Source organism: Podarcis muralis, chromosome 9 (assembly GCF_964188315.1).
Source record: "Podarcis muralis chromosome 9, rPodMur119.hap1.1, whole genome shotgun sequence".
Classification (NCBI taxonomy): Eukaryota; Metazoa; Chordata; class Lepidosauria; order Squamata; family Lacertidae; genus Podarcis; species Podarcis muralis.
Window position 1 is genome coordinate 45,291,324 of NC_135663.1, and position 23,181 is coordinate 45,314,504.

Here is a 23,181-nt window from a genome sequence, read left to right on the forward strand (position 1 = left end):
AAGTGACTGTTCGGTTTGTGAACTATTTTTGGAAGCCGAACATCCCAATGGGGCTTCTGTGGCTTCCGATTGGCTGCAGGAACTTCCTGCAGTCAATCACAAGCCGCACTTTGGTTTTCGAACGTCTTGGAAGTTGAATGGATTTTGTTCAACTTCCAAGGTACGACTGTATTTTCAATACATATGGGAATCTCTAGGCAGACAAATCTTGAGGAATATGTGTCAGAATTAAATTCTTTATTGCATCCCCTAAAACATAGGACTTGCTAAGCCTTGTCTTGTCTGTAGTCACATTCACAAAGACTTAAAGGTTCAGTAAAATGCCCGCGTGACTATAAGCAAATGTGAAAAGCAGGGTGTATGAAACAAAGTTCAGCTTTCTCTGTCATTTGAGTGTTGCATGTCTTAGGAAACATTTCTCTAGCAATTGTCTCATCTTAAATGATTAGTGCCATACCAGCTCCACCCCCAGAAATATGTGGGAGGGTTATACTTTGCCTAGACAAGTAGACCAGCCCTTAAATATCTAACTGTACAGTGGTACCTCGAGTTACAAATGCTTCAGGTTACAAACTCTGCTAACCTGGAAGAGTTACCTCAAGCTGAGAACTTTGCCCCAGGATGAGAACGAAAATCGTGTGCCGGCGGTGCAGTGGCAGCAAGAGGCCCCATTAGCGAAAGCATGCTTCTAGTTAAGAACAGTTTCAGGTTAAGAACGGACTTCCGGAATGAATTAAGTTCGTAACTAGAGGTACCACTGTTCTTTAAGATGCTTCCTTCAATTTAGTTCCACTGAGAAATATTTTTAAAGGCCTTACACTGTTTACGTCGGAAGCTCAGCCCCCACCCCAATTCCTCTTTCTCTTATTTCAGTTTTATAGCATATTGAAACTGCGGCACAAAAAGGGATCTGAAAGGTACAGAATAGAGGTATCTATTAAAGAGGAAGGCTGCTGTCCTAAATGCACTTTAACTCCCATGGAACTTGGAGGAACTTGCTCCTCTGGTCTGTACTGTTAATATCTTGTAAAATAGCATGCATAAACTGCAACAAGAGATTAAAAGCAAAAAGTTTGTGGGAATGTGTTTAGGCTGTTTCCCCCAAACTCTGTCTCTCTCACACATTTTTTGATCAGAGCAACAAAACTGTGTAACAAGAAAAACGCATGCTTTGTGCTCACTTCAGTGTCTGCAGTGGAGCAAAACTTTCCAAACAGCTGAAAACTCCCTGTTGCCCCGGCTGATTTCCAAAAGGAAAGGGACTCCATAAATGGGCATAACTGCTGTGGGATTGGTTTGCGAGCTACAAAGGAGGCTGAGTCAGAGTGACCTGCTTGAAGCCAGACAGTATGTATGAAAGGGGGGGAGGACTGGAGGCCGTATGGATGGAGGGGAGGCAGGCAGCTCGCTTCCCCAGAATGTTTGAACAAGACAAAGAACAGTTCCAGCAACCAAATAAGGAAGTTGGAGCCCTGGTATTTCACAATACAAGCATGTTAAGGTTTTTGGAAAAGCTGGGAGAGAGGGAATACGTTCTTGTGTAGCAAAGTGTAGGAAACCCATCCATCTTTATCCCTGTTAAATCCACTGTCAGCAACTCTGACAAACTCAGAACTTTTGCACCACGTCTTAGTAGAGCTTTTCTTTGAAAGAAACAATAATGGGCAACTCTTCCCTTGAAAACTGAAGGGCGATCGTATATGCTCCCTCCTCAGAGATATCAGTTAGGTTGAAAATGTTTAATCAAATTAGTTGACAGCTTGCGGTTCTGTGATTTATTTATTTTTAGTCTATTTTTAATATTGAAAATGCTTGTAGTATTCTGAAAACTGTGGCCCTCCTCTGCTTTGCAATAGGATGAGGGCTATGTCAACAACTGCCTGTGCCCATTTTCATTGTGCTTAGATGTTATAGCAAATATGAAAGATGGCAATGGGTAATTACTTAAATAATAATAATTGGAGATTCCCAACATTGCAGTTCTAAAGGCTATTCTCTGGGGGGGGGGGCTATACCATTTTCAAAAAGCTGTCTTATCCCTTTCCCTATGTAGGATGGAGTGGGACTGGGACAGGAAGTAATTCAGCAACGTTTTCTGTGTTGAGGCTCTGCACAAATGCTGACCAGGTGCCCAGCTAATAGAAATGGCAAAGGAGAACCAGGGAGTGGGGAGGGGCTTGCCCCCTACATTTCTGGCAACTCTGCTCTAAAGTTGTGTGGCGGGAGTGTGATCTGGCTCAGCTGTTCTTTCTTTTGGTTGGTCGGCAGCCCAGCACACTATGCCCTGTAAGCTTTATAAGGCATTCAAAACCAAGCAACAAAAATGCAAAAAAAACCAAAACCTTCCGTTGCCGTTTTTGAAAGGTGGTAAATAGCTATAAATCCAGAAAATACTACAGTTGAAAAGTGATTAGCATGCACATTAGCATGCACACTGCTGCTGGAATATATTGCTAAATTCAAGGGGGAAAGGATAAGTCAGAAAAAAGTCAGCAGCTTTTGGTTTCTTTTGTGTCTCATGCTTTCAACAATTGTGACTTACGGTCCTTCATTAAGGTTGTACTGTACCTGGTTATGTAAAAAAGGTACCCCTGCCCGTACGGGCCAGTCTTGCCAGACTCTAGGGTTGTGCGCTCATCTCACTCTAGAGGCCAGGAGCCAGCGCTGTCCACAGACACTTCCGGGTCACGTGGCCAGCGTGACAAGCTGCATCTGGCGAGCCAGCGCAGCACACGGAACACCGTTTACCTTCCCGCCGGTAAGCGGTCCCTATTTATCTACTTGCACCCGGGGGTGCTTTCGAACTGCTAGGTTGGCAGGCGCTGGGACCGAACGACGGGAATGCACCCCGCCGTGGGGATTCGAACCGCCGACCATGCGTATGGAAGTAATAAAGGAAAAGAAGAGAGATCAGTAGAGCCTGGTTTAGGGTTGGGCTATGTTATTCCTTTTTCATCTACTACCTATTATATATACTGGCAGGAAGGTCCCATCCCTAGTCTCTAATGATCTGCCATGGTGTCTCCGTGATTATTTGCTATGCATACTTTTAATTGCATTGTTAAAAGAATGTGCAATTATTTAAGCAATGTTTTTTTGTAAGGGAAATGGGTGCGGTCTGGAGGCAGTTGCAGAAAAAGTGTGTCACTCAGAACACCTGCATGAAGATCTTTTATTACGTTTAAATCGCTTCTCAAAGCCTATTATTTTCTGGGAAGTGTTTGGCTCAACCTCCTCCTTCCCATAGCTGTCAACGTTTCCCTTTTCTAAAGGGAAATTCCCTTATTCCGAAGAGGATTCCTTGCAAGAAAAGGGAAACGTTGACAGCTATGCTCCTTCCCCACTTGCTGCAGCTTTGGATAAACAACTTGAAACAGTTTCATTTTCTTTCCCTGTTTTCCCCTAGCTCCAATTCCCTCCTCTTGCTTTTTTGCTTCATCAATATAGAAACTTTTAGGGCCTTTCCATACTTACCATTTATAGTGGAATAGTTGCTGTTTGTTTCTGTTGTTGGCATGTTGCCACATGACATTAGAGTCATTCAGCTAGTACTCAGGAACAATATACTCAAAAATGTACTTTCTCTTATACGGAGGGGGGGGGGGAAATCCGACTTCTGTGAAAGATACAGTATGGATCCTCAGTGTTTTAATTTGTGTGGCTTGTGTAGAAGCATCGTCCTGGTTTCTGTGTGCAGGGTGGGTGTGGTTTGTGAGACATCTGCTTTATGCCACTTCCCCCTGACTGATCCTGGCTGTCAGTTTGCAAGCACATTTCAGAGCAGAGATGTGGCAGACAGAGGTAATGGTACTGTGTCAAAGTACTGCCCATCCTAGTGATTGTTATCTACAGATAAAATGTCATCACAGTAACCGAGTTGGCCATAGCTCAGGCAAACACACAGTTCCTCTTCTGATCTCCTATTCTCCCACGAAATACTAGGAATTAAATAACTACCTCCCCCCCCCAAAAAAAAAAAAAATGCTGTGAAAGAGCTGTCCTCATGCAGATGCTCATAATTCAAACGTTGTCTGCCTGGAGGAACACAAGGGTGCAATAGGAGTGTGACTGCAGCCTTGGAACTTGTCTCCATTCAGAAACCATCCACCATTAGTGTGGAAAGGAAAACCCCCACAGCCATAGTGAGATGTGGGCTAAATTCACTCTTTAAAACGTTGGATGAAACACCAACTAAATGGTAAGTGAGGAAAGGCCCATAGATTGTAACCTTCTCAACACAAGAACTTTTAAAGTGCCAGGCACACTGATGGTGATATAAAATTATAAATAATACTAATTAATAATGATAATAAAACCAGGCATACATAAAATCTAGAGTAGGTAACTGGTACCTGATGGACCTGACCCATGAAAGCCCTAGCTTTTTAGGTAGTTCAGAATGTCAGCTTTCAGAAACGTTCTGTGCCCTTGTACTTAATATACGATGGCAAATATTTCCAGTATGGTTCTTGGAACAAACAAACAAACAAACAAACAAACAAACAAACAATGCATAACTCCTTGAGTGAACTTCTTTAAAGAATCTTCATTGCCACGTTATTTTTGACCTTCACCCCCTTCATTCCTTTTCTGTAAAAGCAGAACTGTGAGATCAAAACAAGGAAACAAGAGGCCAGTCAGAATAGGAATGTCCATCACTGGGATCAACTGTCCACTTAGGCTCATAGCTTTGAGGTGTTCCTGCAAAAATATTTTACCTACTTGTGGCTCTCTTTTATTTTTTAGTTTGCTAAAATCTTCTACATCTCCTTTCATTTTGAAAAGAAATGCTGAGGTGATTCACCAACAAAACAACAACAACAATTACCACAATAAAACTACCTCAATAAAGTTAAAATACCAATCTCAGTAACCAGGAATGCCGAGAACCAGTCAGGGGAATTCCTAGGTAAGCAGATAAGCAGATAAGCTTTCAGTCATCAGTGGAAAAGTCCCACAGTCAGAGCTCACCTGATTTCCACAAGGAAATCATTCCACAGTGTGGATGACAAATTCTTTTTAAAAACTGTATTAGTATAGCCTGTATTCCTCATTGTCATGGCCATAACATAATTAAAGTAGCAGCCCTAGTTTTATCACTCTTGTACTATTTGTAATCAAGTTTGCAACCCATCACATTTTTCCCCCACAAGCAGTCAGAAAATATAGGTTGACAACACTGTGTCTGGCTATAATCTACAAGGTGACAATTGTAAAGCATAAAAAATGACTTTCCACCACTTGAAACACACTTTCTACAGCTGTAAATAACTTCTTCCTGGGTTGCATTGTGAGGACTACTTGAAAGGACAGCTACATGACTATTTTAGCAATTATGAATAATGCCAAAGTGAATGCAATTATTATTTTTAGCTAGAACATCGCTTCATCTGTTATGTGGACTATTCACGACTCTAGATTCCTGAATCATTTTCAGTTTCAAAAGTAGCTTTGCACCCCTCTACTATAGATAATTGTATCACTTTGGAAAGGTGAATGATGGAGCAGCTTTCCAAGATTATTTCTATAATATATAAATGCCTTTCCAAGACTCTAGTTAAAGCTCCAAAGAATGTTTCTGGTAGCAATATTTTTGTAAACTACTTTAGCTGTAATGTTTTTAGCATGACACAAGATTTTTTGTGTGTCTTTTAATAAAATTTGGATTTATTTCCAATTAAATAAAATGAAAATTGGGTGAGTTTCGTATTCTAGAGTGGGTCTGATTCCATACTGCCCGAGGAGACGTGGATCAAGTGAATCTGCTCTGGGATGCAAATAACAAAACTCAATTGAAATCTTAAAAATAGGGTGGTGCAGTTCTTATTATCATATATTGACTTAAAATATGATATATGAATGAGAAATATGAGGTATGAATATTCACACTCACACACCTTTGCTTCTCCCTTCACAGCATAAGCAACCAAACCAGGAAGCCTCTAATTTAGGGATGGGGAACCTGTGGTCCTCCAGATGTTGTTTGATTCCATTTCCCATGAGCTTTGGTCCTGTTTTGGCTGGGGTTGTTGGGAGTTGTACAACAACAACATCTGGCTGATCGAAGGTTCTTTATTCCTGCTCTAATTAAATCATTTCCAGTTTTGTCTGCAATGCAAAACTGGTTGCTAGGTTCAGAACAAGCCACATTTTGAAGTTGGTTTAATATCATGACTTGCTCTGAAGCTGGTAAAGCCAATGACTTTATTGGAGAGTTTCAGTTTTATTATGTATAATCAGTTTGGAAATAAAAGAACAGAGCGCATCATAAAACTAGTCTGAGAATAATAAAGGCAATAAAAAACCCAGGTGTATTTACACCCTTATGATCAGTGATGTTATCTCACATAACATCACATAGTTTAAAACCATTTGATGATGGCAAATAGTTGACACTTGGAATTGAATTTAACCGAGTTGTAACTATGGCATCACATTGGTATCCATGGTGCCAGGAAACCAGCTGAGCCCAACTAAATTGTGCTCTATAATCCAATTGACCTTTGTTGAAGAAGGCACACTGCGTCAGAAACTGCGTGGTTTAATGGATTTTGTAATGTGATGCAAGCAGCAATGCCCTTCTGATATTGCGAAGGAATTTTCATTTCTGTCTTTTGTAATACCTACAATCAGTGTCTATTTACTCCGAAACAAATGATGAAAATACTTTTTATATCTTTATTCCAGGGTATACATCAAACATGAATTGTGAACTGTACAATTTTGGATTAGAATGTTCTGTATCATGCTGTTGTTGCCCCTTTTAAGATAACATTTAACTGCTTTTTTAAAAGTATACTTACAGTACATTCAGTCTCTGAGCAGTCAGTTACAGGTAGCTTCTGATCTCTTTTTAGGGAAGGAGGTTGAAAAGGTAGCTGCTTTAACGCTTCAGGTATAAATTGGATGTTGCCTACTTTCTTTACTGAGACTGAAATTTGCATTTCAGCTGACAGTGCTCTGCCAGAGACCAATGAATGAAAAAGTATTGCTGCTTCTGGAGAAAGATCACCAGTTTTTTTGTGAACACCTTTGGCTGTTCCTTTAGCAGCAGCTTGATGTGCAGATATTGTCAGGTGATATTGTTTATCTCCATGCTATGCAAACCTTCATCTGCCGAGTTTGACATATCAAGCTGTTTAAGCCACAGGAGCAAGTTAGATTGTCTTTTTCCTGGCCAATCTCTTTCCAGAGACTGATGACGAAACGTCATTTAGTGTTATTGACTGCAATGCTTTTACGATATGGCTTCAGGCCCTGGACAGGACATCTTCTGTGTTCTTCCGTGCTCTTTACAGAAAGATATCTGTGGTTATGGCTCATCACTATATATCACTAGAATGTTTCCTGTGCGGTTTCTGCAGATGCTGGGTTTCAGCAGACAGCTGATAATATTGGGGGACTAGATTTGTGCAAACTGGCATCATTTGACCATGCATCAACACTTCAGGGCCAGCCCACGAAGTTCTGGTGTTTGAAGCAAAACAAAAAGATGTTACTACCCGATGAAGCTGCCCTGACAAATCTGAATCCCCCCACCGAACCTTACTCCACCGCCGCCACCAAAAGGAAGCCAGAGAAGAGCAGGCAAAGGAGGAAGAGGTGGCAAGTGGTGTGATGTGATTCCAGGGACCCGTATCTGCCACCCCTCACAACTGTCCCCCAATCTACTGCCTGAGGTGACTGCCTCACCGCAGCTCATGGGCAGGCTGGCCCTGAGCGCTTCCTGTACCTTAGGGGCACCTTTGAATCTACAAAACCCTTAATGTTATGGGTCCAACATAACTGAGGAGTTTATATCAAGTCAGCAGTGCTTTTCCCCCTAGAAAAATAGGTGCCGGTACTCACTATGGTTACAGTAAGTGCCACACTTTTTAACAGTAACAAAAAAAGGAGGTGTTGGTACTTGAGTACCCCCTGGGTGGGGAAGCACCTCAAGTCAGACAAATGGTCCATGTAGCTCATCAGTACAGTCTGACTGTTGGTGGTTCTCCAGGGTATTCTCAGCCCTAACTGAGAATGGAATGGAATGGAAGATGTCAGGATACCAAAGGACGTGCTCTACTGGGATCTGGCTTCAGACACTAAGCCCATTGGCAGACCAACTCTGTGTTACAAAGATGTCTGCAAACATGACATGAAGGCTGGCAACATCAACCCTCCATGTGGGAATCCCTTGCAGACGACTGCAGGGCTTGGAGACAGACAGACAGACAGACAGGTTGTGTATCCACAGCAGTGACCAGAGGAAGAATGACCACTGGGAAGAGTGATGGGAAGAAGAAATACCATGGTACATCTGCAGCGGCCCAGCCAGACACCTTCATCTGTCCCGGCTGCAACAAAACATGTCTCTCCTGTATCGGTCTCTACAGCCACAGCAGGCACTACAACCCCCAACAGTTTGACTTCACCCCCAAAGGCACACTCCTCCATTGTTTCCTTGGTGTCTTTCAGAAGTACTTTAACTATTTTGAGTAGCTTTAGATTGTTAAGGTTAAGCCAATAAAGAGGGTGGGACTTCAATGCAGATGGAAGTTGTAGTTCTAGACATCTGGAGGGCACCAGGTTGGGTTTGGCTGCATATACTTTAGTGAGGCTGCTTTTAGGGTAAGTTATTTTGGTGACGGATGCATGAACATAGGGAAATCGTTCAAAGCGTTCTCTAACACTGGGATGGGCATAATACAGGCCGGTGAATCTACTTTGTTCTTGCTTTTCAACAGAACCTTGAGATCCTCCAACAGGGACAATGAGAAAAACAGTAGTCGGGGGGGGGGGGGTGAGCCACATTTAAATTCTGACACATTTTATTACAGCCCAATAATTTGTTTTCATTACTAGAAATGAGCTTAGAATCCATTCTTACAAAAATCCACTTTTCTCCCGAGCTGAAAGGGAAAGTTGGGTCACCCTTTTGTTACTGCTGATTCTTTAAAAAAGAAATAAATCATAAATCTATTCCAAAGCATGCAGAGATCTGTCTTCCAAAGCATCCAGAGATCTGTCAGTAGATTGAGATCTACCTTTGGCCTCTTCTCTGTGAGAGTCCCGTAGTGTACACTGTGACTGTCTTTGTTGCAAATATGCATAGATCTTATTTAATAATGGCTTAACTGCAGCGCTATTTATTTATTTAAAAGCATTTATAAACTACTTAAGGGACGCAGGTGGCGCTGTGGATAAAACCACAGTGCCTAGGACTTGCCGATCGTATGGTTGGCGGTTCGAATCCCCGCGGCGGGGTGAGCTCCCGTCTTTCGGTCCCAGCTCCTGCCCACCTAGCAGTTCGAAAGCACCCTTAAAGTGCAAGTAGATAAAGAGGTACCGCTTTATAGCGGGAAGGTAAACAGCGTTCCATGTGCTGCTCTGGTGCCGGCTCGCCAGAGCAGCGATGTCACACTGGCCATGTGACCCGGAAGTGTCTGCGGACGGCGCAGGCTCCCGGCCTCTAGAGTGAGATGAGCACACAACCCTAGAGTCTGACAAGAGTGGCCCGTACGGGCAGGGGTACCTTTACCTTTACCTTTATAAACTACTTAATATTGCAAAAAAAAACAACACAACAACAACCCTCTAAGTTGGTGTACAGGGGCAAAAAAGGCAACACAGTATTTCTCTGGAAAGCAAAGCAGTAATTCCCCATTCATTAAACTTATGCCATACATTTCCTTTCTGCCACTCTCTCCTCTTGGGGAAAAAAAAGTATTGTGACACCTAAGAAAATATAATCTCCATCCCGTGCCGCTGTAAGAACCTGTGGCAAAACTCTTTCAGACACTGCCATTTTAAAACGCACTAACACCACAAAACCCAGGCTGTTTCTTTCTCATGCTTGATTTATTAGAGATTTCTCTGTAATTTGTAATGGAAACAGACACAAAGGCACCGTGGAAAAGAGACTATTGCTAAAGCAGCCTGCTACTATCTGGACAGGAGCCCCTCATGGAGACGTTTAAAACATTCCAAAATCCTGCCTTCCTCTAAGGCGACCCTGAGAGAGCTTTAGCAGACTGTGGCGAAGGAAGAGGAGCCCAGAAGAAATGAAAGACCATGACAGTATTCTCCCTTTTCCGCCCCCGCTTTCAAACATTGCTTTTTAGCAACTGACTGCTTGGATTCCCGGGACCTTGGAGGGACTCTTATTGTGAAACTGCAAGAGCTAGAAAGCCTTAGTGAAGAATCACTGAGTCATGAAGTTGGTGTTCTCTCCTCTGACTAATCTGTATATATCATTGAGTACCTGCTCAACTCCACTTCAGTTCCCAAAGTGCTGGTTTTACTGCTGCAGCTGGTCTGCCTTACCGCTTCATGGAGAGACGTTCCACACTGGTGTGAACTAGACGCAGGAAAGGTAAGATGAGAGGGTTTCTGTGTAGCAGTTCTGTGTGTTCCTTTTGTGTATCAGGTAAGTAAATATGCTGAACAGGGAAGCTGTAGGATGGCTGATTTAATGCAGTTACGTACATAAGAATCGTGTAACGTGATCGTATATGTTAGCTAGTTGCACTGGGCTCTACTCTGGACCGCTTCTTTCTGTGTATCTTCCTGTATTAGTTAATCTTTCTGTAATTGGAGACATGCTTTGGCAACCCTGCTTTATTTGCAGTCTTTGGCATCACTTTAGTTTTTTCAAGTCCAGTTGGGATGCCAGTGTGGCAGCAGCTGTTTCAGTCTAGGTGCATGTGTGATTTCTCACACATAGGCAGGGTTTTTTTTTTGGGGGGGGTGCAACTTTTTCTTTTTCCTTTTGCACTTTTAAGGAAGATTATTCTTTTCATTTTAAAGCAAAAATACCACTGGGGAAAGCAGAAAAGGTCAGGGTAAGCATACTTTCCAGCATAAACAAGTTTAAAAGTTTCAGTGAGGATAGTAAAATCCAAAACACAAAAAGGGATATGTGCAGTTTTGAATTGAGGCCAATCTTCCAAACCATCCCATGATTTAACAAATATTGCAGAAGTGTTTTGTCAAGTAAGTGGCCCATAACCTCAAGACTATTTTTCTCATGCTTTTTCTCAAAGTGCAACAGGTCATTGGCAAACTTACGAAAGGATCCTTTTGGCAGTGTCAACTTGTGTACTCGTGCTGTTGGTTTGTTTTTGTCAGATCTCTCAAACTGAGAGTTGAGAGAAATTGGTGTTGGTGGTACTCTTACAATAGCTTTGTAAATTGCAGAGCAACTGCCCCTGTGGGTTCATTCTTCCTTTCTGTCTGTCCATCTTGCTGACTGCTGTAGACATTTGTTTAAATGGTCAAACTGGACACAAAGTACATGAAAGTTTCCTGGCAGCAGGCACCTAATTAAGAAGAATGCTGGGAAAAGTAAAACTTGACTCCCCCACCCACCCTCCTTTTTAAAATATAATGATGTGTTTACAGAAACTTGGAAAGCAAAGAGATACATTGGTTTTCAAAAAGAAACCAGTGGTTTGGGAACATTTATATCTGTATTAGATGAAGGAATATGAAAAACTGCACTCTAAAATAGGAATGGGGATGTGTGTGTTTTAATTTAGAAGGCGTATGGATGAAGCAACAATTTTTCTGTGTGTAGTGCTAGCTAGACCATGGTGTGGTTTAAACTAAGAAGCAAATTAAACTGTAGTATTGAGTGGGGGGGGGTCTCTCTTATGGACATTATGGGAATGATTGCAGTACTATCATCTAACAAAGAATGCTTAAGAGCACACGTACACACGCACACACATTGCTGCATGATTTATGGATGGGGAGATGGGGAGGATAATTTTGCTGTGTGTCTTACTGGCGTTTGGTCTTCCCTGATGGCCTCTGGGCAGATGAAAGAGCCTGTGATTAACTAGACAGATGCTAACCATGAAATGAGTAGGATGAGTAACTGATAGTGTCTGTAATGTACTTCATAAGGAAACCTTTATCTTTTGGCAAATCTCTTGACCTCAAGAAACTTGCCTAAAAGGTTTACTGAGTCATTGGCAATTGATCCTAAACACGGAATGACTAAGAAAGTGTCCCCTTTTGTGTGTGATTGCATGTAAGTTTTTATAACTCAGGGGTATGTTTTTTTACTGGCTGGAGTTGGCTTAGTGCGAAAGACAAGAGAGAATTTAATTTAGTCCAGTGACTTATCAATACTTCGATTATTATGAGAATTGTTGTTAGATGAAGAGACCATTAAAACAAATGTACATTGAGTTGCATTCCAATGCAATGGTACAGTCCTATACATGTCTACTCAGAAGTAAGCCCTTTTGAGTTCTCTTGAACTTAGTCTCCCATGTTTGTATAGGATTGCAGCCTAGCCACACTTTAGTTCCATTGGAATAATGGGATCTTAAATTAGCCCATGACTAAAGCATAGCTAATTTAGTCTGGATCTAATCCACCTAGAAATGCATTGCAGTGCCATATGACCTGGTTGCCAGAAAGTTTCTGCGAGAAACAGGAAATATTGGTAGCCACTGCTGTGGAAACTAACATGAAATATTATCTTGCGGCTGTTGCTTTTATTTAAATCAAGAAATAAAACTTTCAGTTTGGTTTGCTAATGCAAAATAAATGGCTAGTTCTAAAATCATTACAGATGGAAACTGAAGGTCTACGCAGACTTGCATCTACCAGTGAAGTTTGATTTAGAGTTTTTAGTAAATGCAACACTCAATTATTGAATTGGCATATTTATCACAAGATTATACATTTCAGCAGACAATATGCTGAATGGTTTGATGGATAGCTTGTTCATTGTGGTGTTGGAAAATCTAAAAGTGCAACCACATAAAAATGCGTATTACATCTAAAGTGTGTGGAGAAAGTAGCACCAGCAGCAACTGGAAAAGTGAAAGCTGTATGGGAAATCCCCTACCCAGTGATGAGTATGCCATTCAGATGTCTGATCGGAAAGTTTGGATGTTTGGAGTCTTATGTTTATAGACTACCTTTATGGAGAGGACTACAATATTATTATTACTGCCCCAGTAGAGAAGACCTTGTTCTGCATTGCCACCCAGATAGTGAAGCCATGCAGAGCAAAGGCTCAGAGGAAAGTCTCAAACATATGGGGCTGGGTGATCTTGAAAAGTATTGAGTATTCTAGATCATTTATGGAATTAATAAATGTACTGTATTTTTCCATATATAAGACTATATTTCCCCCCAATTTTTTAAAGTTTAAAATTGGGGGTTGTCTTATACACGGAATGATTAAAATATTTATTTCTTAATTTTAGGCTCAAAAAAATAGGGGTTATCTTATACATGGAAAAATACAGTATGCACATTTTGGGAAGTGTCTTGTAGACTGTAGAAAGCTGAATAGGATAAGCAGAACAATAACAAATATTTGCTCATTTTTTTGTTTTTAAATGACTGTACCTTAAAGATGTATAGTGGAACCTCGGTTTTCGAACGTCTCAGCTGCCGAAAGTTTCGGAAGCTGAACGCCGAAAACCAGGAAGTGAATGCTTCCATTTTCAAACATGCCTCAGAAGTTGAACGAATTCCAAGGCACATTTCTCAATTTTCACCATAGACTTTGCCAACAGCCCTTTGATCCTCGGTTTTCAAACATTTTGGAAATCAAATGGTCTTCTGGAACGGATAATGTTTGAAAACTGAGATTCTACTGTACTTGCACATGCAATGACAGACTGGTACATCACAAGTGAATTGTGCAAAATGGATATCAGTTGTACCTGCATTGCACCCAGTGACAAGTACCTGCTTTTCAGTTCAGCCTTTCAGCAGGCAACATTCATGGGAAATGGGCTGTACAGTTTCAAACTTCATCCATTATTTGTCCTACGATTAAACAAAGGGACATCAAAGATTTACTAAGTCTTACATTGGATTGCTACCAAAGAAACATCTAACTAGTTTCATTTTACAGCTAAGATTACTGAATCTTCATCTGTTGCATTATTCATATAGTGTTCAGAGGCATTTGAACTTTACATAGCTTAACTCCCTTTTTGAGGTATTTGCCTTCTCTGAAGAGAAAGACGGTTGTATTGGACATACAGAACCCTGCATGTGAAAAATGCTTTACATTTAAGTTTGAATTGCACAGATGGTTGCCAAATTTAGTGTGTCTGTCCAGTGCAAACAAAAGCCCATGCACAGGCTTCCATCAGGCTTCAAGCTGGGAAATGCACTTGCAGTGAGGCAGGGCATGCAGGAATCATGTGGATGCACACACTGCTGTACAGAGTACCAGGCCTGTCATTTACAGCACCACATATGCCCATCATGTCACAAAATAGCTCATGAGAGATAAGTTTTGTTGTTAAACTGATATAAACCTTTCTAAGATTGTCCTGTAGATACACCTAAGTCTCTAAATTACAATTAGCCTTTGGATAAGGCTACCAAATCAGCACTTCAATTAAAAAAGGTAAAGGACCCCTGACGGTTAAGTCCAGTTATGGACGACTCTGGAGTTGCAGCGCTCATTTCGCTTTACAGGCTGAGGGAGCCAGCGTTTGTCTGCAGACAGTTTTTCCGGGTCATGTGGCCAGCATGACTAAGGCGCTTCTGGCGCAACGGAACACCAAAACCAGAGCAGCACACAGAAACACTATTTACCTTCCCGCCAGAGCGGTACCTTTTTATCTACTTGCACTTTTTTTGGTGTGCTTTCGAACTGCTAGGTTGGCAGGAGCTGGGACCAAGCAACGGGAGCTCACCCCGTCACAGGGATTCGAACTTCTGACCTTCTGATCGGCAAGCCCAAGAGGCTCAGTGGTTCAATTAGAACAAATCAATTGCTAGAGTTAGTACATGTGTTTTGATTTTGGGCCTCCAGAAACACACATGAAAGACAGGCTTTGGGCCCCAGCTGAGGATAGGTGCTAAACCTGCCCATGATGACATCAGTGTCTGGTCTAGTTGTGCTCTCACTCTCATCTATGTCCCAGAGTACAGGTTCTTTGTTTTTGTTTAACTTGGGTCCTAACACTGAGAACAGAGTCCCTTACCCATCAGTATAATCCCACCCTCTTCATATTCTCAAACCCCCACTACCACCACCGGGTTTTTTTTTTGTGTGTGATGCAATTCTGGGAACTGTCTTTCATATTTCTAGATAAGGTGGACGTATAACTTTTGGTAATTCATGTGTGCTTCCTCCAAGAGATTTACCTCTTTACCTCTAAGCCAAGTATATTTTCTGTTTGTTTGGCAAGCAAGAGTTCTCTGCATGTTTCCATGCTAGGTTTCTAACTTCTGATGCTAAAGACTGCACCTGGAACCTTACTCGTACCCTTGTTTTGGGACATTTTTCACTCTGATTGCGGGGGTGGGGGGGACACTTTCAAGAGCCTAACTAGATGTGACTGATCTCTCAAAAGGTGGGGGTTTTTGAGGGGAGGGGTGTTTGGCAGTACTAATTGAAGCTGCATGGTGATTTATGTTAGCTGTTGTGCTAGCAGATGAGGTTAGCCATCTCTCTCACTTTACCCATTTACCAACACATTTAGTGTAACTGTATTGCATAGAATGTTCTTCCAATTAAGAGCTCTCTCTCTCTCTCTCTCTCTCTCTCTCTCTCGCACACACACACACACACACACACACACACACACAATCTTGCTGTTTTTAAGTCACTCCCTGACCCAACGCTATTATTTGTCTCATAGGACAAAACATATATGCACCTATATCTTCTGCCCTTTAAGGCAAATAGCAGTTTTGGTGAAGCAAATTTGATTAGGGAGTTTTGCCCATAATTGAACACTCTTTCCTATTGGTGACTTCATTGTGTACCAGGTCAGAGAACCCTTTTGAATGCAATGCAGTTGATTGTATAAAAGCTACTTGGCCTGGGGCTGGCATTGTCTTTAAAATTGGGCACACTCTTTGGAATGTGGGTATTAATCTGTCTGTAGTTCTACCACCTACACAAGTCTAAGATGCCAGAAAACACCAGTATCTCTCTCTCTCTCTCTCTCTCGTGTGTGTGTGTGTGTGTGTGTGTGTGTGTGTGTGTTTGCACTCATGGCCTTTCCTTCACTGTGTGTTGAAAACTGTGCAGTAACTGATGGGCTATTAAGGAAACATGTGATCAGGGAATGAGTCTGACATGGGTTCCAAATAGGAAAAGGGAACCAATTTATTGAGGAAACCAATTTATTATGGGAAATCACTGCTGTGTTTAAAAAGAAATTCCTTTCTTTTATGAAATATGTGTTCTGGGAAGTCATACCAATGTGGAGGGTATTTAAGAGTATTGTTTTGATTACTGGCACTTCAGTATTAAATGCCATTTCTTGGAAATGTCTAATTGATGGTCTTTTAACATAGGGCTTGCCTGCAGGGCTGAATTTGAGTGACTTTAGTAAACCACCAGCATACCAAATCAGTCTGCACTGCGAGCATATTGGAATTGCCAAACACACCACTGTAAGTTCTACAGCTCAAACTGTACTTACTTCCCTGTTGTTGTTTAACACATAAACACAGGGAAGACAGATGCTCCAAATTTAAATGCAACACTTTTCTGAGTGTGATGGGCATTGTATTCAGGAAATAGTGACCTATCTGTTTTATCCTTCCCTGCTTTAATGCTTTATAAACTTAAAGTACCTAGGCCTATACAATTATGTGTAACAGCATGTGAACAAGTTGCCATCTGAACAATTTTACCCATGAATAAACATGTACAGTGGTACCTTGGTTTACGAACTTAATCCATTCCGGAAGTCCATTCTTAAGCCAAAACCATTCTTCAACTGAGGCGTGCTTTCCCTTTTGAGGCCTCCCGCCACCGGTGCCCTTCCACCATTCGGCTTCTGTTCTTAGACCAAGGTAAAGTTCGCAAACCGAGAGACTACTTCCAGTTCTGCGGTGTTCATAAACTGAATAGTTTGTAAATAGGGCTGTTCTTAAACTGAGGTAACACTGTATATTAACTAATTATATCATTTTCAATGCATTAAAATGAATATTCTCCTATTTTAAATGAAAATTCTCTAATATTCTCATTAATCGAGAATATTCTCCAAAAGATTATTCTCGAGAATTTAACATCATTAAGGGTGCATGTGTCTGAATTCTCATAGAATTTGGGAAAGACATCTAAGGTTACCTAATCTACTTCCCTGGTGATGCAGGAAATTCACTATGATTAGCACTCTTGGTATTCATATACTATTGTATTTCTATCCCACCTTTTATCCAAGGTGGCATACACAGTCCTTCTCCCCCTCCCCATTTCATCTTCACAACAACCCTGTGAGGTAGGTTCACTCACTGAGAGTGAGTGACTTGCCTAGTTGAGTGTGTAACTGGACACAGCACTCCAGGTGAGGCCTCACCGTAGCCAAATCAGAGTGGTACCATTAGTTCTAATGAAGTAGGTACTCCAGTTTCGTTGATGCAGCCTACAACTGCATTGGCCTCCCTGCCCTGCCAGCGCTGCTTTGCATTGCCTTTCCCCCCTATCCTGTCCTTCCTTCCAAAGGAGCCCAGGGCAGCAAATACCAAGGCATAAAAACACAGTTTCTTTATTTCATTCTCTGTTCTGTCAAGATCACCTGGAATCCTGTTTCAGTCTTCTAGTTTAGTCTGCAAACTTGAAGAGCATCACCTCTGCTCCTTTGTCCAATCTGGAAGTAACTTAGAAGGGTATTGCCACGAATGGAAAATAGTAGTGGCATTTTTGTAGTGGCAGCTGTTGCCCATTAGGAGGGCACAGTAGGTGGAACCAGCACCAGTGACAGGTGGAGCCAATTCTAGGGTTGTCCCCATCCTCTTCCCTGCAGAATTCTGTAAGGGCAAAACTGAGATTAAGCAGAAGAAAGATGATAACCAAGGTCGCTCTCTCACACACACACCAGTACTGATTGTATGAAGGTAGACAGGTGAGGGAAATCTGCAGGCAGACTGAGGTTGTTGAGATAGTGCCCCCATTCAGTCTAATAAACCAGGCTCCACTGGCATTTTCTCTAAATCTTGAAAGTAGACTTTCTGCTCTCTCACCGGGTATGTAAGCATATTCAACTGTCTCTGAAGAGCAAGAAATAAACTAGAAAAGACAGTTCTCACATTACTTTCTCACTATACATTCATTCATGGATCTTTGGCCTGTCACCAAGCAGAGGAGGAAGGAACAGGTTGGGCTTGCAAGCCCATCACTATGGAAAAAAACCTGATATTAAATCGGAGATCAGGCCTGATAAAATCTTCTACCCCACCCCCACCCCAAATTCCTGCTGCTCTGCCCTCATCTTTATGACCACTCTGCTCTCCCTCCCCATCACTCCACTTACCTCTTAACTTAAATGGACACGGTGACTGAGGGTCACTGCTGGCATTGTTTTTAAGTTAAATCACTCACAGCAGCGCAACCCCCTCTATGTGTCCCCCCTCTGTCATTTCCTAAACTTCCTAGGTGCTCAGAATGACATGATACAATTTGGCATCACATCACTTTGAAGAGGCTCAAGATAGTAGGGCAAGTCCACTAGTCACCCTTCCTGGAGTGGCTCTGGAGTGATAGAGATTCTGGAGCAGAGAGAGACTTATTCCGCTGTGAACACCACAAGCCCTTCTGTTAAAGGTTAAGAAACAGGCCCACCCCATCTCCTCTCTGATAAGGGCCCACCTGTGCAGAACCCTCTGGGTAGTGCAGGGCCTGGACATATGCCCTCTTGTTCAGCCCTAGCGGCACCAGTGCATGTATAAAAAATATTCATAAATACCATACCACCCTATCTGTCTATAAATACAAATTGGGCATCCAGAAATGCAAGGAGCTTAAACAAAGGGACTTAAGGGCACAGATCAATATTCCAGTTTTTCTAGGTCTTTTGTAGTGGGGGGTGGGGAGGTGGGGAGGGGCCCTTTGTTGCACGTGAAATGTAGCTTGGGTGTTGCCTGTTACATCCTAGCTTGAACTGATGACCCAACTTCTTCTACAGCCATACCTTGGAAGTCAAACAGAATCCATTCCAGAAGTCCAAAACATTCGGAAACCAAAGCACAGCTTCCAATTGGCTGCAGGAAGCTCCTGTGGCCAATCGGAAGCCGTGCCGGACATTTGGCTTCCGGAAAGAGTTCAAAAACTGGAACACTCACTTCCGGGTTTCAATCATTTAGGAGCCAATTTGTTTGGGAGCCAAGGTGTTCAAGATCCAAGGTACAACTGTAACTTGAACTGCATGTGGCTTGCTGCAAGTAATGCTGAAATCTGGAAAAGTCAACCTTTTGAAAGGTTTTGATTATTTGCATAAATCTTCTAAGGACAGCGCTCATTGTCTAAGCAGCCCTTTGGTCCACTTCACGTGTAGTCAAGAGCCAGTGTGGCATAATGGTTAGTGTTGGACTGTGACCTGGGAGACCAGGGTTCAAATCCCCACTCGGCCACAAAGCTCTTTGGATGACCATGGACAAATCACTGTCTCTTAACCTAACCTACCTCACAGGGTTGTTGTGAGGATGAAATGGGGAAGGCAATGACCATGTACACCACTTCGAGCTCCTTGGAAGATATATCAAGCTTCATATTCACACAAAAGAAAGACTTCCTGAACCAGCATCATTGGGATAGTTCAAAATGTAATTTTTCTTTCTGGCTGCTATATATAGAAAGCAAACTTGTGTAATCCACTGTTAAAATAGAAGAGAGGAGAGAAGCCAGTTGCATTTTTTCCATTGCAGTTCATTTTAACAGATGTTTTCTGTTCCTTCCCCACTCCCCCCCCCCCCCGCCATGACAAACGTACCAAGGGAGAAGTCTTCAAGCTCAGCAAGGAACTGTAGCAACACTGCACAGAACAATAGTTGCATCATCTATCACTCGTCACAATTTAGGTCCAAGTTTTGTTTCAACTTAAGTCTTGATTGATGTGTTATAAACATAGTTTTACTATTATTTATATCAGTGTTTTGAGAATAACACCAAATTGCTCTTCATACTCGGGGAACATTCCTGGAACTGCAAACAAGATCTTTTGAAACTAAGATAGCAACAGAAGCTTGGGTATAGTTTTCAGTGAAAAGTGGAGCAAGCTGTTCTCCTATATATTTCATTATACCAGGACTAAGGTTGACTTCAATTAAAACTCAGTTAAGCTGTAACTATGAGAGGGAACAACGGGAATTTCTGCTTCTAGCTAACAGGAAAGGATAATTTGCTGTTCAGTCCTGTGAGTGGATTGTTCAGCGTGGGAATAGAGATGCACCAAGTAGTCCCACTTCTAACATCTGCACAAACATCAGCATCAATGGAGTCTTTGCAGGTTCAGTTCCACACACAAGGGCTTCTCTGGAACCAAGAGGGTTCCAGTTTACTTGGAAGCCTTCATGCATTACAGCTACATGTGCAAGGCTGAGGTGGTATAGGATGGGTAACATTCAGTGTGTCGCTACTCCCATGTTCAGTAATGGAAGTAATATTGCTTGAAGAGTGCAGTGGTTTGCTTTATGCATGGATTTCAAACCATGGTTTGGTACTATGAGTAAAAAACTTCTAATTTTGAAGAAAACAGATTGCTGCATAGATTGGTAGCTCCCAGTGTGTTACTTTTGTTATGGGGCCGCAGGTGGTGCTGTGGTCTAAACCACCGAGCCTCTTGGGCTTGCCGATGAGAAGATCGCCGGTTCAAATCCCCACAACGCGGCGAACCTAGCAGTTCGAATGCACACCATTGCAAGTAGTTAAATAGGTACCACTGCAGCAGGAAGGTACTGTGCACTGTGGCTTCCATCACACTGTTCCATTGTGCCAGAAGCGGTTTAGTCATGCCACATGACCCAGAAAGCTGTCTGTGTTCAAACGCCGGCTCCCTCAGCCTGAAAACGAGATGAGCGCCACCACCTCATTGTCGCTTTGACTGGACTTAACCATCCAGGGTTCTTTACCTTTTTACCTTTACTTTTGTTATGAAAAATCTTCCTGCTCCATACCGAAGAGTATAATGTAAAAATAACTGATTTGGTAAGACTTTTCGTACCTCAGCTCATCAAATAAAACTTTCCCTTGATTGATTTAACATTTCCTGAAACACACTGGAAACCACCTGTCTGTCCAGGCTTTTGTTGTAGTTGTTGTTCCTTTTGTGCATTTCTTTACAGCTATGGTTGAACCCCTGTTTTTGTATGAGGATTGCCATTTTCTCACCTTGCGCTCAGAGGAAGGAGATGAGAGGGTGTATGATCCCAAGGCTTATCATTGCTGGTTGCTGAACTTCCAAACCATGGTCTCTAGCCTTACTTTGGAGGATTGTCTGAATCTGGCCTATGCTTCCAGTGGTCAAATTATAATGAGACAGAGATTGTGAACAGATCTTCCATCTCTCTCAATTTACCTCATATTTAACAGGATTTGCCCAGAGTGATTTAATACACAGCACTGAGAGAGGGGTTTTAATTTTTTTCCTGGTGCGTTCTCTCCCCACCCCCCATATAAATTGCTTCCCCTCTCCAAGCTGCAACCACTAATGGAACAAATAGGGGGGAGGGCATTGCTGCTTTAAAAGAATTTTAAAGACTGGGCATCACCCATGTCTTGTCTAATTTGGCTGCAAGACTGAAGCCCAGAATAGTATTCGAACTTTATTCATTGATTTCCTTAAGTAGCAATATCTAGGTAGGGAAGAAAAACTGTCTTTGCACTGACCTTGGGCATTTTATGTACGGAGACAGCTAATTTGGATCTGTGAATCATAAGATGAATAGCCAATGCTGCTTTTGACTTGCCAGAGTAATTGTTTTTCCTGTCTCCCCTTCCAGCAAAAACCAGTTCCAAAGTGGTAGGCTTCATCAATCCTTGAGGTCAAGGGTCAGTCTGCAAGCCAAGCCTTTCTCCTTTCCCCCTCCTTTAACTTGTAACTCATCTGTTAGCCTGGAAACCTATGACAGCGGTCTTCCAAATCTAACCTCAAGAGAGGTCCTGCCTGATAGACGCTGATAGAAACTTCTAAAATGGAAAACATACCCTGGTACCCAAATGTTTTCTCTTTTCTCTGATCAGGTTGACAGTTATTTATTGGTTTATAATGAGACTTGTATTCTGTAAGAGGCCTCTGGTGGAATCTGTAGCTCCTTACATTTCCCAAAATAAGGAACTAAATAGCCTAGACTTTCTTAGCATTTTCTGTGTGGTGATGCTTAGATAAAATAGCAGTGCTGGAGAAAATAGCGCACAAATGCATTTCTCTTAACACTGTCTTGAAAGCAGACTTTCCATTGCTGAAAATGAATGGCAAATGCTAAATGTATAGCTATTTAGAAAGTTTACACTTGAGATGTGGAATAATCATGGCATGTCAACTTGGCATCCATGATTATTAGACATCAGTATGATCCTAAGCATGTTCACACAGAAGTAAACCCTGCTGTTTCCAATTCGGTTGTAAAATACTAAAAGCCTTAAGCAGATTCTCTATTTGTTTTGTGTTGCAACAAGAGCTGTAGAAGTTCTAAATGTTCTAATTGCAAAGAAAATTACTTCTATCCTTTAAATTCTGTTTCTGATTAAGACATTAGCCTTTCAAAATGATCCTTTCGGAGAACTTAAATGGAGACACTGAAGCAAATTGTTGGTTGGAGAGAGGTTTCCTATTAAGGAAGAGTGATGTAATGCCAATGGAATACAGCCAGGTTCTCTCCACTCATTTTATTTATATTAGCTGCATACCAGAGAAAGATACCCCAACAACATGAGTGCTGCTCACTATATTTAGTCAGGCTAGTTTAGTAATTCCAGGAGGTTATGTTTATATGCAATGGAAATAATTATAAAAAGGTATTTTGAGCATCTTAGTTCAATCAAATGGGTTTAAGCAAAAATGCTTTTAAAAAAAGATCATAAAATTGGGGTGGTATTTGGGGCTGTATGTCTTGAGGCATTTAAAACAGTAATCCCCTTGACTAATCAGCTCTTAATACAACATCTTTCTTTTTCTGTGCTTCAACTCCTTAGCATTATTTGTAGTTAGAAGTTAACCTTGCCTCTAATAGAGGCTAATGAACCAATCCATCTTTCAGTGTCATATAAAATTGATTGTGGATTTAAATTTCACTTCACGTTATGGGAATACGCTTGCACCAGGCTGGAGTTTGCGTACCCCACCCTTCTCTTACTCGGAGACTGAAAGTTTTCGCTTTCACTTTAGAATTAACAAAGATCCCCGTGACTGCCCAACTTCAGGAGCTGTGAGTCCTCCCTTAAAACAATCAAGAATCCAGCCACAGTTTGCTATC

The 23,181-nt window shown here is 41.8% G+C and overlaps 1 protein-coding gene and 1 long non-coding RNA gene across 6 annotated transcripts in view; one reads left to right on the forward strand and one right to left on the reverse strand.

The window, feature by feature from the left end:
• The window catches only part of LOC144328880 (uncharacterized), a 31,447-nt gene extending 21,052 nt beyond the window's left edge, over positions 1-10,395 (reverse strand). Inside the window, exon 1 of the long non-coding RNA XR_013394229.1 lies at positions 10,306-10,395. This is a non-coding gene — a long non-coding RNA (uncharacterized LOC144328880). The remainder of the gene's footprint in view (positions 1-10,305) is intronic.
• The window catches only part of PALLD (palladin, cytoskeletal associated protein), a 212,872-nt gene that overhangs the window by 134,708 nt on the left and 54,983 nt on the right, over positions 1-23,181 (forward strand). The window contains exon 1 of one of the 5 annotated variants that reach the window (XM_028744025.2): positions 10,219-10,354. The exons of the other annotated variants lie outside the window; for them this stretch is intronic. The gene's annotated coding sequence lies outside the window, so the exon portion shown is untranslated. Of the gene's footprint in view, positions 1-10,218; positions 10,355-23,181 lie in introns of those variants that run through there. 5 annotated transcript variants of the gene reach the window in all.